Source organism: Colletes latitarsis, unplaced genomic scaffold, assembly GCF_051014445.1.
Source record: "Colletes latitarsis isolate SP2378_abdomen unplaced genomic scaffold, iyColLati1 scaffold0006, whole genome shotgun sequence".
Lineage (NCBI taxonomy): Eukaryota > Metazoa > Arthropoda > Insecta > Hymenoptera > Colletidae > Colletes > Colletes latitarsis.
Genome location: NW_027488366.1, coordinates 19,212,739 through 19,222,948, shown reverse-complemented (window position 1 = coordinate 19,222,948; position 10,210 = coordinate 19,212,739).

Here is a 10,210-nt window from a genome sequence, read left to right as displayed (position 1 = left end):
TCACATACCTGTTGAACGGATCCTGGGTTTTTTCTGGTTTGGATCACGTAGTAATGTGGTACCAAACTGAAACGGTCAATTAAACCTGGTTTCGATCAATATTTTAGAGGATAACGCAAGTTAGGTCTGGGATAGGTCTGGGATTTGCTCTCATCAGGCTCATTCTTTCGCATATTTCTCATACTTGATGGCTAGATCCTGGGCTTTTTCTGGATTGCATCACGTAGTAATGAAGTACAACACTGAAGCAGTCAATTAAACCTGGTTTCCATCAATATCTTAGAGGACAACGCAAGTTAGGTCTGGGATATGTCTGGGATTTGCCCTCATCAGGCTCATACTTTCGCGTTTTTCACATACTTGTTAAACAGATCCTGGGTTTTTTCTGGTTTGGATCACGTAGTAGTGTGGTACCACACTGAAACAGTCCATTAAACCTGGTTTGGATCAATATTTTAGGGGATAACGCATGTTAGGTCTAGGTTAGGTCTGGGATTTTCACTCATCAGACTCATACTTTCGCATTCTTCACATACTTGTTGAACGGATCCTGGGTTTTTTCTGGTTTGGATCACGTAGTAATGTGGTACCACACTGAAACAGTCGATTAAACCTGGTTTCGATCAAAATTTTAGAGGATAACGCAAGTTAGGTCTGGGATAGGTCTGGGATTTTCACTCATCAGACTCATACTTTCGCATTCTTCACATACTTGTTGAACGGATCATGGGTTTTTTCTGGTTTGGATCACGTAGTAATGTGGGATCACACTGAAACAGTCAATTAAACCTGGTTTCGATCAATATTTTAGAGAATAATTCATGTTAGGTCTAGGTTAGGTCTGGGATTTGCTCTCATCAGGCTCATTCTTTCGCATATTTCTCATACTTGATGGCTAGATCCTGGGCTTTTTCTGGATTCCATCACGTAGTAATGAAGTACAACACTGAAACAGTCAATTAATCCTGGTTTCCATCAATATTTTAGAGGACAACGCATGTTAGGTCTAGGTTAGGTCTGGGATTTTCTCTCATCAGACTCATACTTTCGCAGTTTTAACATACATGTTGACCTGATCGAGGGTTTTTCTGCTTTGGATCACGTAGTAAAGTGGTATCACACTGGAGCTGTCCATTAAACCTGGTTTGGATCAATATTTTAGAGGATAACGCATGTTAGGTTTGGGTTAGGTCTAGGTTTGCTCTCATCAGGCTCATTCTTTCGCATATTTCTCATACTTGATGGCTAGATACTGGGCTCTTTCTGGATTGCATCACGTTGTAATGTAGTACCACAGTGAAACAGTCAATGAAACCTGGTTTCGATCAATATTTTAGAGAATAATTCATGTTAGGTCTAGGTTAGGTCTGGGATTTGCTCTCATCAGGCTCATTCTTTCGCATATTTCTCATACATGTTGAACAGATCCTGGGCTGTTTCTGGATTGTATCACGTAGTAATGTGGTACCACGCTGAAACAGTCAATCAAACCTGGTTTCCATCAATATTTTAGAGGATAACGCAAGTTAGGTCTGGGATAGGTCTAGGATTTGCCCTCATCAGGCTCTTACTTTCGCATATTTCTCATACTTCATGGCTAGATCCTGGGCTAGTTCTGGAGTGGATCACGTAGTAAAGTGGTACCACACTGAAACATTCAATGATACCTGGTCTGGATAAATATTTTAGTGGATAACGCATCTTAGGTCTGGGTTAGGTCTAAGATTTGCCCTCATCAGGCTCACAGTTTCGCGTTTTTCACATACTTGATGGCTAGATCCTGGCCTTTTTCTGGATTGCATCACGTAGTAATGTAGTACCACACTGAAACAGTCAATGAAACCTGGTTTCCATCAATATTATAGAGGACAACGCAAGTTAGGTCTAGGTAAGGCCTGGGATTTTCACTCATCAGTCTCATACTTTCGCATATTTCTCATATTTCATGGCTAGATCCTGGGCTGTTTCTGGATTGTATCACGTAGTAATGTGGTACCACGCTGAAACAGTCAATCAAACCTGGTTTCCATCAATATTTTAGAGGATAACGCAAGTTAGGTCTAGGTTAGGTCTGGGATTTGCTCTCATCAGGCTCATTCTTTCGCATATTTCTCATACTTGATGGCTAGATCCTGGGCTTTTTCTGGATTGCATCACGTAGTAATGTAGTACCACACTGAAACAGTCAATGAAACCTGATTTCCATCAATATTATAGAGGAGAACGCAAGTTAGGTCTAGGTAAGTCCTGGGATTTTCACTCATCAGTCTCATACTTTCGCATTCATCACATACTTGTTGAACTGATCCTGGGTTTTTACTGGTTTGGATCACGTAGTAATGTGGTACCACACTGAAACGGTCAATTAAACCTGGTTTCGATCAATATTTTAGAGGATAACGCAAGTTAGGTCTGGGATAGGTCTGGGATTTGCCCTCATCAGGCTCATACTTTCGCGTTTTTCAGATACTTGTTGAACAGATCATGGGTTTTTTCTGGTTTGGGTCACGTAGTAGTGTGACACCACACTGAAACAGTCGATTACACCTGGTTTCGATCAATATTTTAGAGGATAACGCATGTTAGGTCTAGGATAGCCCTGGGATTTTCACTCATCAGACTCATACTTTCGCATTCTTCACATACTTGTTGAACTGATCCTGGGTTTTTTTCTGGTTTGGATCACGTAGTAATGTGGTACCACACTGAAACAGTCGATTAAACCTGGTTCCGATCAATATTTTAGAGGATAACGCATGTTAGGTCTAGGTTAGCCCTGGGATTTTCACTCATCAGTCTCATACTTTCGCATTCTTCACATACTTGTTGAACTGATCCTGGGTTTTTACTGGTTTGGATCACGTAGTAATGTGGTACCACACTGAAACAGTCGATTAAACCTAGTCTCGATCAATATTTTAGTGAATAATTCATGTTAGGTCTAGGTTAGGTCTGGGATTTGCTCTCATTAGGCTCATTCTTTCGCATATTTCTCATACTTGATGGCTAGATCCTGGGCTTTTTCTGGATTGCATCACGTAGTAATGTAGTACCACACTGAAACAGTCAATGAAACCTGGTTTCCATCAATATTTTAGAGGACAACGCAAGCTAGGTCTAGGTAAGGCCTGTGATTTTCACTGATCAGACTCATACTTTCGCATGCTTCACATACTTGTTCAACGGATCCTGGGTTTTTTCTGGTTTGGATCACGGAGTAATGTGGTGCCACACTGAAACAGTCGACTAAACCTGGTCTCGATCAATATTTTAGAGAATAATTCATGGTAGGTCTAGGTTAGGTCTGGGATTTGCTCTCATCAGGCTCATTCTTTCGCATATTTCTCGTACTTCATGGCTAGATCCTGGGCTATTTCTGGATTGGATCACGTAGTAAAGTGGTACCACACTGAAACATTCAATGAAACCTGGTCTGGATAAATATTTTAGAGAATAACGCATCTTAGGTCTGGGTTAGGTCTAAGATTTGCCCTCATCAGGCTCACAGTTTCGCGTTTTTCACATACTTGTTGAACTGATCCTCGGTTTTTTCTGGTTTGGATCACGTAGTAATGTGGTACCACACTGAAACAGTCGATTAAACCTGGTCTCGATCAATATTTTAGAGAATAATTCATGTTAGGTCTAGGTTAGGTCTGGGATTTGCTCTCATCAGGCTCATTCTTTCGCATATTTCTCAGACTTAATGGCTAGATCCTGGGTTATTTTCTGGTTTGGATCACATAGTAATGTGGTACCACACTGAAACAGTCGATTAAACCAGGTTTCGATCAATATTTTTGAGGATAACGCATGCTAGGTCTAGGTTAGGTCTGGGATTTTCACTCATCAGACTCATACTTTCGCATTCTTCACATACTTGTTGAACGGATCATGGGTTTTTTCTGGTTTGGATCACGTAGTAATGTGGGATCACACTGAAACAGTCAATTAAACCTGGTTTCGATCAATATTTTAGAGAATAATTCATGTTAGGTCTAGGTTAGGTCTGGGATTTGCTCTCATCAGGCTCATTCTTTCGCATATTTCTCATACTTGATGGCTAGATCCTGGGCTTTTTCTGGATTCCATCACGTAGTAATGAAGTACAACACTGAAACAGTCAATTAATCCTGGTTTCCATCAATATTTTAGAGGACAACGCATGTTAGGTCTAGGTTAGGTCTGGGATTTTCTCTCATCAGACTCATACTTTCGCAGTTTTAACATACATGTTGACCTGATCGAGGGTTTTTCTGCTTTGGATCACGTAGTAAAGTGGTATCACACTGGAGCTGTCCATTAAACCTGGTTTGGATCAATATTTTAGAGGATAACGCATGTTAGGTTTGGGTTAGGTCTAGGTTTGCCCTCGTCAGGCTCATACTTTCGCATATTTCTCATACTTCATGGCTAGATCCTGGGCTGTTTCAGGATTGTATCACGTAGTACCGTGGTACCACGCTGAAACAGTCAATTAAACCTGGTTTCGATCAATATTTTAGAGGATAACGCAAGTTAGGTCTGGGACAGGCCTGGGATTCGCCCTCATCAGGCTCATACTTTCGCGTTTTTCACATACTTGTTGAACTGATCCTGGGTTTTTTCTGGTTTCGGTTCACGTAGTAAGGTGGTACCACACTGAAACAGTCGATTAAACCTGGTTTCGATCAATATTTTAGAGGATAACGCAAGTTAAGTCTGGGATAGGTCTGGTATTTGACCTCACCAGACTCATACTTTCGCGTTTTTCACATACTTGTTGAACAGATCCTCGGTTTTTTCTGGTTTGGATCACGTAGTAGTGTGGTACCACAATGAAACAGTCCATTAAACCTGGTTTCGATTAATATTTTAGAGAATAATTCATGTTAGGTCTAGGTTAGGTCTGGGATTTGCTCTCATCAGGCTCATTCTTTCGCATATTTCTCATACTTGATGGCTAGATCCTGGGCTTTTTCTGGATTGCATCACGTAGTAATGAAGTACAACACTGAAACAGTCAATTAAACCTGGTTTCCATCAATATCTTAGAGGACAACGCAAGTTAGGTCTGGGATAGGTCTGGGACTTGCCCTCATCAGGCTCATACTTTCGCGTTTTTCACATACTTGTTGAACAGATCCTGGGTTTTTTCTGGTTTGGATCACGTAGTAGTGTCGTACCACACTGAAACATTCCATTAAACCTGGTTTGGATCAATATTTTAGAGGATAACGCATGTTAGGTCTAGGTTAGGTCTGGGATTTTCACGCATCAGACTCATACTTTCGCATTCTTCACATACTTGTTGAACGGATCCTGAGTTTTTTCTGGTTTGGATCACGTAGTAATGTGGGTCCACACTGAAACAATCAATTAAACCTGGTCTTGATAAATATTATAGAGGATAACGCATGTTAGTTCTGGGATAGGTCTGGGATTTGCACTCATCAGACTCATACTTTCGCACACCTCACATACTCGTTGAACAGATCCAGGGTTTTTTCTGGTTTGGAACACGTAGTAATGTGGTACCACAATGAAACAGTCGATTAAACCAGGTTTCGCTCAATATTTTAGAGGATAACGCATATTAGGTCTAGGTTAGGTCTGGGATTCGCTCTCATCAGGCTGATTCTTTCGCATATTTCTCATACTTGATGGCTAGATCCTGGGCTGTTCCTGGATTGTATCACGTAGTAATGTGGTACCACGCTGAAACAGTCAATCAAACCTGGTTTCCATCAATATTTTAGAGGATAACGCAAGTTAGGTCTGGGATAGGTCTAGGATTTGCCCTCATCAGGCTCTTACTTTCGCATATTTCTCATACTTCATGGCTAGATCCTGGGCTAGTTCTGGAGTGGATCACGTAGTAAAGTGGTACCACACTGAAACATTCAATGATACCTGGTCTGGATAAATATTTTAGTGGATAACGCATCTTAGGTCTGGGTTAGGTCTAAGATTGCCCTCATCAGACTCACAGTTTCGCGTTTTTCACATACTTGTTGAACAGATCCTGGGTTTTTTCTGGTTTGGATCACGAAGTAGTGTGGTACCACACTGAAACAGTCCATTAAACCTGGTTTCGCTGAATATTTTAGAGGATAACGCATGTTAGGTCTAGGTTAGGTCTGGGATTTGCTCTCATCAGGCTCATTCTTTCGCATATTTCTCATACTTGATGGCTAGATCCTGGGATTTTTCTGGATTGCATCACGTAGTAATGTAGTACCACACTGAAACAGTCAATGAAACCTGGTTTCCATCAATATTATAGAGGACAACGCAAGTTAGGTCTAGGTAAGGCCTGGGATTTTCACTCATCAGTCTCATACTTTCGCATTCTTCACATACTTGTTGAACTGATCCTGGGTTTTTACTGGTTTGGATCACGTAGTAATGTGGTACCACACTGAAACAGTCGATTAAACCTGGTTCCGATCAATATTTTAGAGGATAACGCATGTTAGGTCTAGGTTAGGTCTGGGATTTGCTCTCATCAGGCTCATTCTTTCGCATATTTCTCATACTTGATGGCTAGATCCTGGGCTTTTTCTGGATTCCATCACGTAGTAATGAAGTACAACACTGAAACAGTCAATTAATCCTGGTTTCCATCAATATTTTAGAGGACAACGCATGTTAGGTCTAGGTTAGGTCTGGGATTTTCTCTCATCAGACTCATACTTTCGCAGTTTTAACATACATGTTGACCTGATCGAGGGTTTTTCTGCTTTGGATCACGTAGTAAAGTGGTATCACACTGGAGCTGTCCATTAAACCTGGTTTGGATCAATATTTTAGAGGATAACGCATGTTAGGTTTGGGTTAGGTCTAGGTTTGCCCTCGTCAGGCTCATACTTTCGCATATTTCTCATACTTCATGGCTAGATCCTGGGCTGTTTCAGGATTGTATCACGTAGTACCGTGGTACCACGCTGAAACAGTCAATTAAACCTGGTTTCGATCAATATTTTAGAGGATAACGCAAGTTAGGTCTGGGACAGGCCTGGGATTCGCCCTCATCAGGCTCATACTTTCGCGTTTTTCACATACTTGTTGAACTGATCCTGGGTTTTTTCTGGTTTCGGTTCACGTAGTAAGGTGGTACCACACTGAAACAGTCGATTAAACCTGGTTTCGATCAATATTTTAGAGGATAACGCAAGTTAAGTCTGGGATAGGTCTGGTATTTGACCTCACCAGACTCATACTTTCGCGTTTTTCACATACTTGTTGAACAGATCCTGGGTTTTTTCTGGTTTGGATCACGAAGTAGTGTGGTACCACACTGAAACAGTCCATTAAACCTGGTTTCGCTGAATATTTTAGAGGATAACGCATGTTAGGTCTAGGTTAGGTCTGGGATTTGCTCTCATCAGGCTCATTCTTTCGCATATTTCTCATACTTGATGGCTAGATCCTGGGATTTTTCTGGATTGCATCACGTAGTAATGTAGTACCACACTGAAACAGTCAATGAAACCTGGTTTCCATCAATATTATAGAGGACAACGCAAGTTAGGTCTAGGTAAGGCCTGGGATTTTCACTCATCAGTCTCATACTTTCGCATTCTTCACATACTTGTTGAACTGATCCTGGGTTTTTACTGGTTTGGATCACGTAGTAATGTGGGATCACACTGAAACAGTCAATTAAACCTGGTTTCGATCAATATTTTAGAGAATAATTCATGTTAGGTCTAGGTTAGGTCTGGGATTTGCTCTCATCAGGCTCATTCTTTCGCATATTTCTCATACTTGATGGCTAGATCCTGGGCTTTTTCTGGATTCCATCACGTAGTAATGAAGTACAACACTGAAACAGTCAATTAATCCTGGTTTCCATCAATATTTTAGAGGACAACGCATGTTAGGTCTAGGTTAGGTCTGGGATTTTCTCTCATCAGACTCATACTTTCGCAGTTTTAACATACATGTTGACCTGATCGAGGGTTTTTCTGCTTTGGATCACGTAGTAAAGTGGTATCACACTGGAGCTGTCCATTAAACCTGGTTTGGATCAATATTTTAGAGGATAACGCATGTTAGGTTTGGGTTAGGTCTAGGTTTGCCCTCGTCAGGCTCATACTTTCGCATATTTCTCATACTTCATGGCTAGATCCTGGGCTGTTTCAGGATTGTATCACGTAGTACCGTGGTACCACGCTGAAACAGTCAATTAAACCTGGTTTCGATCAATATTTTAGAGGATAACGCAAGTTAGGTCTGGGACAGGCCTGGGATTCGCCCTCATCAGGCTCATACTTTCGCGTTTTTCACATACTTGTTGAACTGATCCTGGGTTTTTTCTGGTTTCGGTTCACGTAGTAAGGTGGTACCACACTGAAACAGTCGATTAAACCTGGTTTCGATCAATATTTTAGAGGATAACGCAAGTTAAGTCTGGGATAGGTCTGGTATTTGACCTCACCAGACTCATACTTTCGCGTTTTTCACATACTTGTTGAACAGATCCTCGGTTTTTTCTGGTTTGGATCACGTAGTAGTGTGGTACCACAATGAAACAGTCCATTAAACCTGGTTTCGATTAATATTTTAGAGAATAATTCATGTTAGGTCTAGGTTAGGTCTGGGATTTGCTCTCATCAGGCTCATTCTTTCGCATATTTCTCATACTTGATGGCTAGATCCTGGGCTTTTTCTGGATTGCATCACGTAGTAATGAAGTACAACACTGAAACAGTCAATTAAACCTGGTTTCCATCAATATCTTAGAGGACAACGCAAGTTAGGTCTGGGATAGGTCTGGGACTTGCCCTCATCAGGCTCATACTTTCGCGTTTTTCACATACTTGTTGAACAGATCCTGGGTTTTTTCTGGTTTGGATCACGTAGTAGTGTCGTACCACACTGAAACATTCCATTAAACCTGGTTTGGATCAATATTTTAGAGGATAACGCATGTTAGGTCTAGGTTAGGTCTGGGATTTTCACGCATCAGACTCATACTTTCGCATTCTTCACATACTTGTTGAACGGATCCTGAGTTTTTTCTGGTTTGGATCACGTAGTAATGTGGGTCCACACTGAAACAATCAATTAAACCTGGTCTTGATAAATATTATAGAGGATAACGCATGTTAGTTCTGGGATAGGTCTGGGATTTGCACTCATCAGACTCATACTTTCGCACACCTCACATACTCGTTGAACAGATCCAGGGTTTTTTCTGGTTTGGAACACGTAGTAATGTGGTACCACAATGAAACAGTCGATTAAACCAGGTTTCGCTCAATATTTTAGAGGATAACGCATATTAGGTCTAGGTTAGGTCTGGGATTCGCTCTCATCAGGCTGATTCTTTCGCATATTTCTCATACTTGATGGCTAGATCCTGGGCTGTTCCTGGATTGTATCACGTAGTAATGTGGTACCACGCTGAAACAGTCAATCAAACCTGGTTTCCATCAATATTTTAGAGGATAACGCAAGTTAGGTCTGGGATAGGTCTAGGATTTGCCCTCATCAGGCTCTTACTTTCGCATATTTCTCATACTTCATGGCTAGATCCTGGGCTAGTTCTGGAGTGGATCACGTAGTAAAGTGGTACCACACTGAAACATTCAATGATACCTGGTCTGGATAAATATTTTAGTGGATAACGCATCTTAGGTCTGGGTTAGGTCTAAGATTGCCCTCATCAGACTCACAGTTTCGCGTTTTTCACATACTTGTTGAACAGATCCTGGGTTTTTTCTGGTTTGGATCACGAAGTAGTGTGGTACCACACTGAAACAGTCCATTAAACCTGGTTTCGCTGAATATTTTAGAGGATAACGCATGTTAGGTCTAGGTTAGGTCTGGGATTTGCTCTCATCAGGCTCATTCTTTCGCATATTTCTCATACTTGATGGCTAGATCCTGGGATTTTTCTGGATTGCATCACGTAGTAATGTAGTACCACACTGAAACAGTCAATGAAACCTGGTTTCCATCAATATTATAGAGGACAACGCAAGTTAGGTCTAGGTAAGGCCTGGGATTTTCACTCATCAGTCTCATACTTTCGCATTCTTCACATACTTGTTGAACTGATCCTGGGTTTTTACTGGTTTGGATCACGTAGTAATGTGGTACCACACTGAAACAGTCGATTAAACCTGGTTCCGATCAATATTTTAGAGGATAACGCATGTTAGGTCTAGGTTAGCCCTGGGATTTTCACTCATCAGACTCATACTTTCGCATCCTTCACATA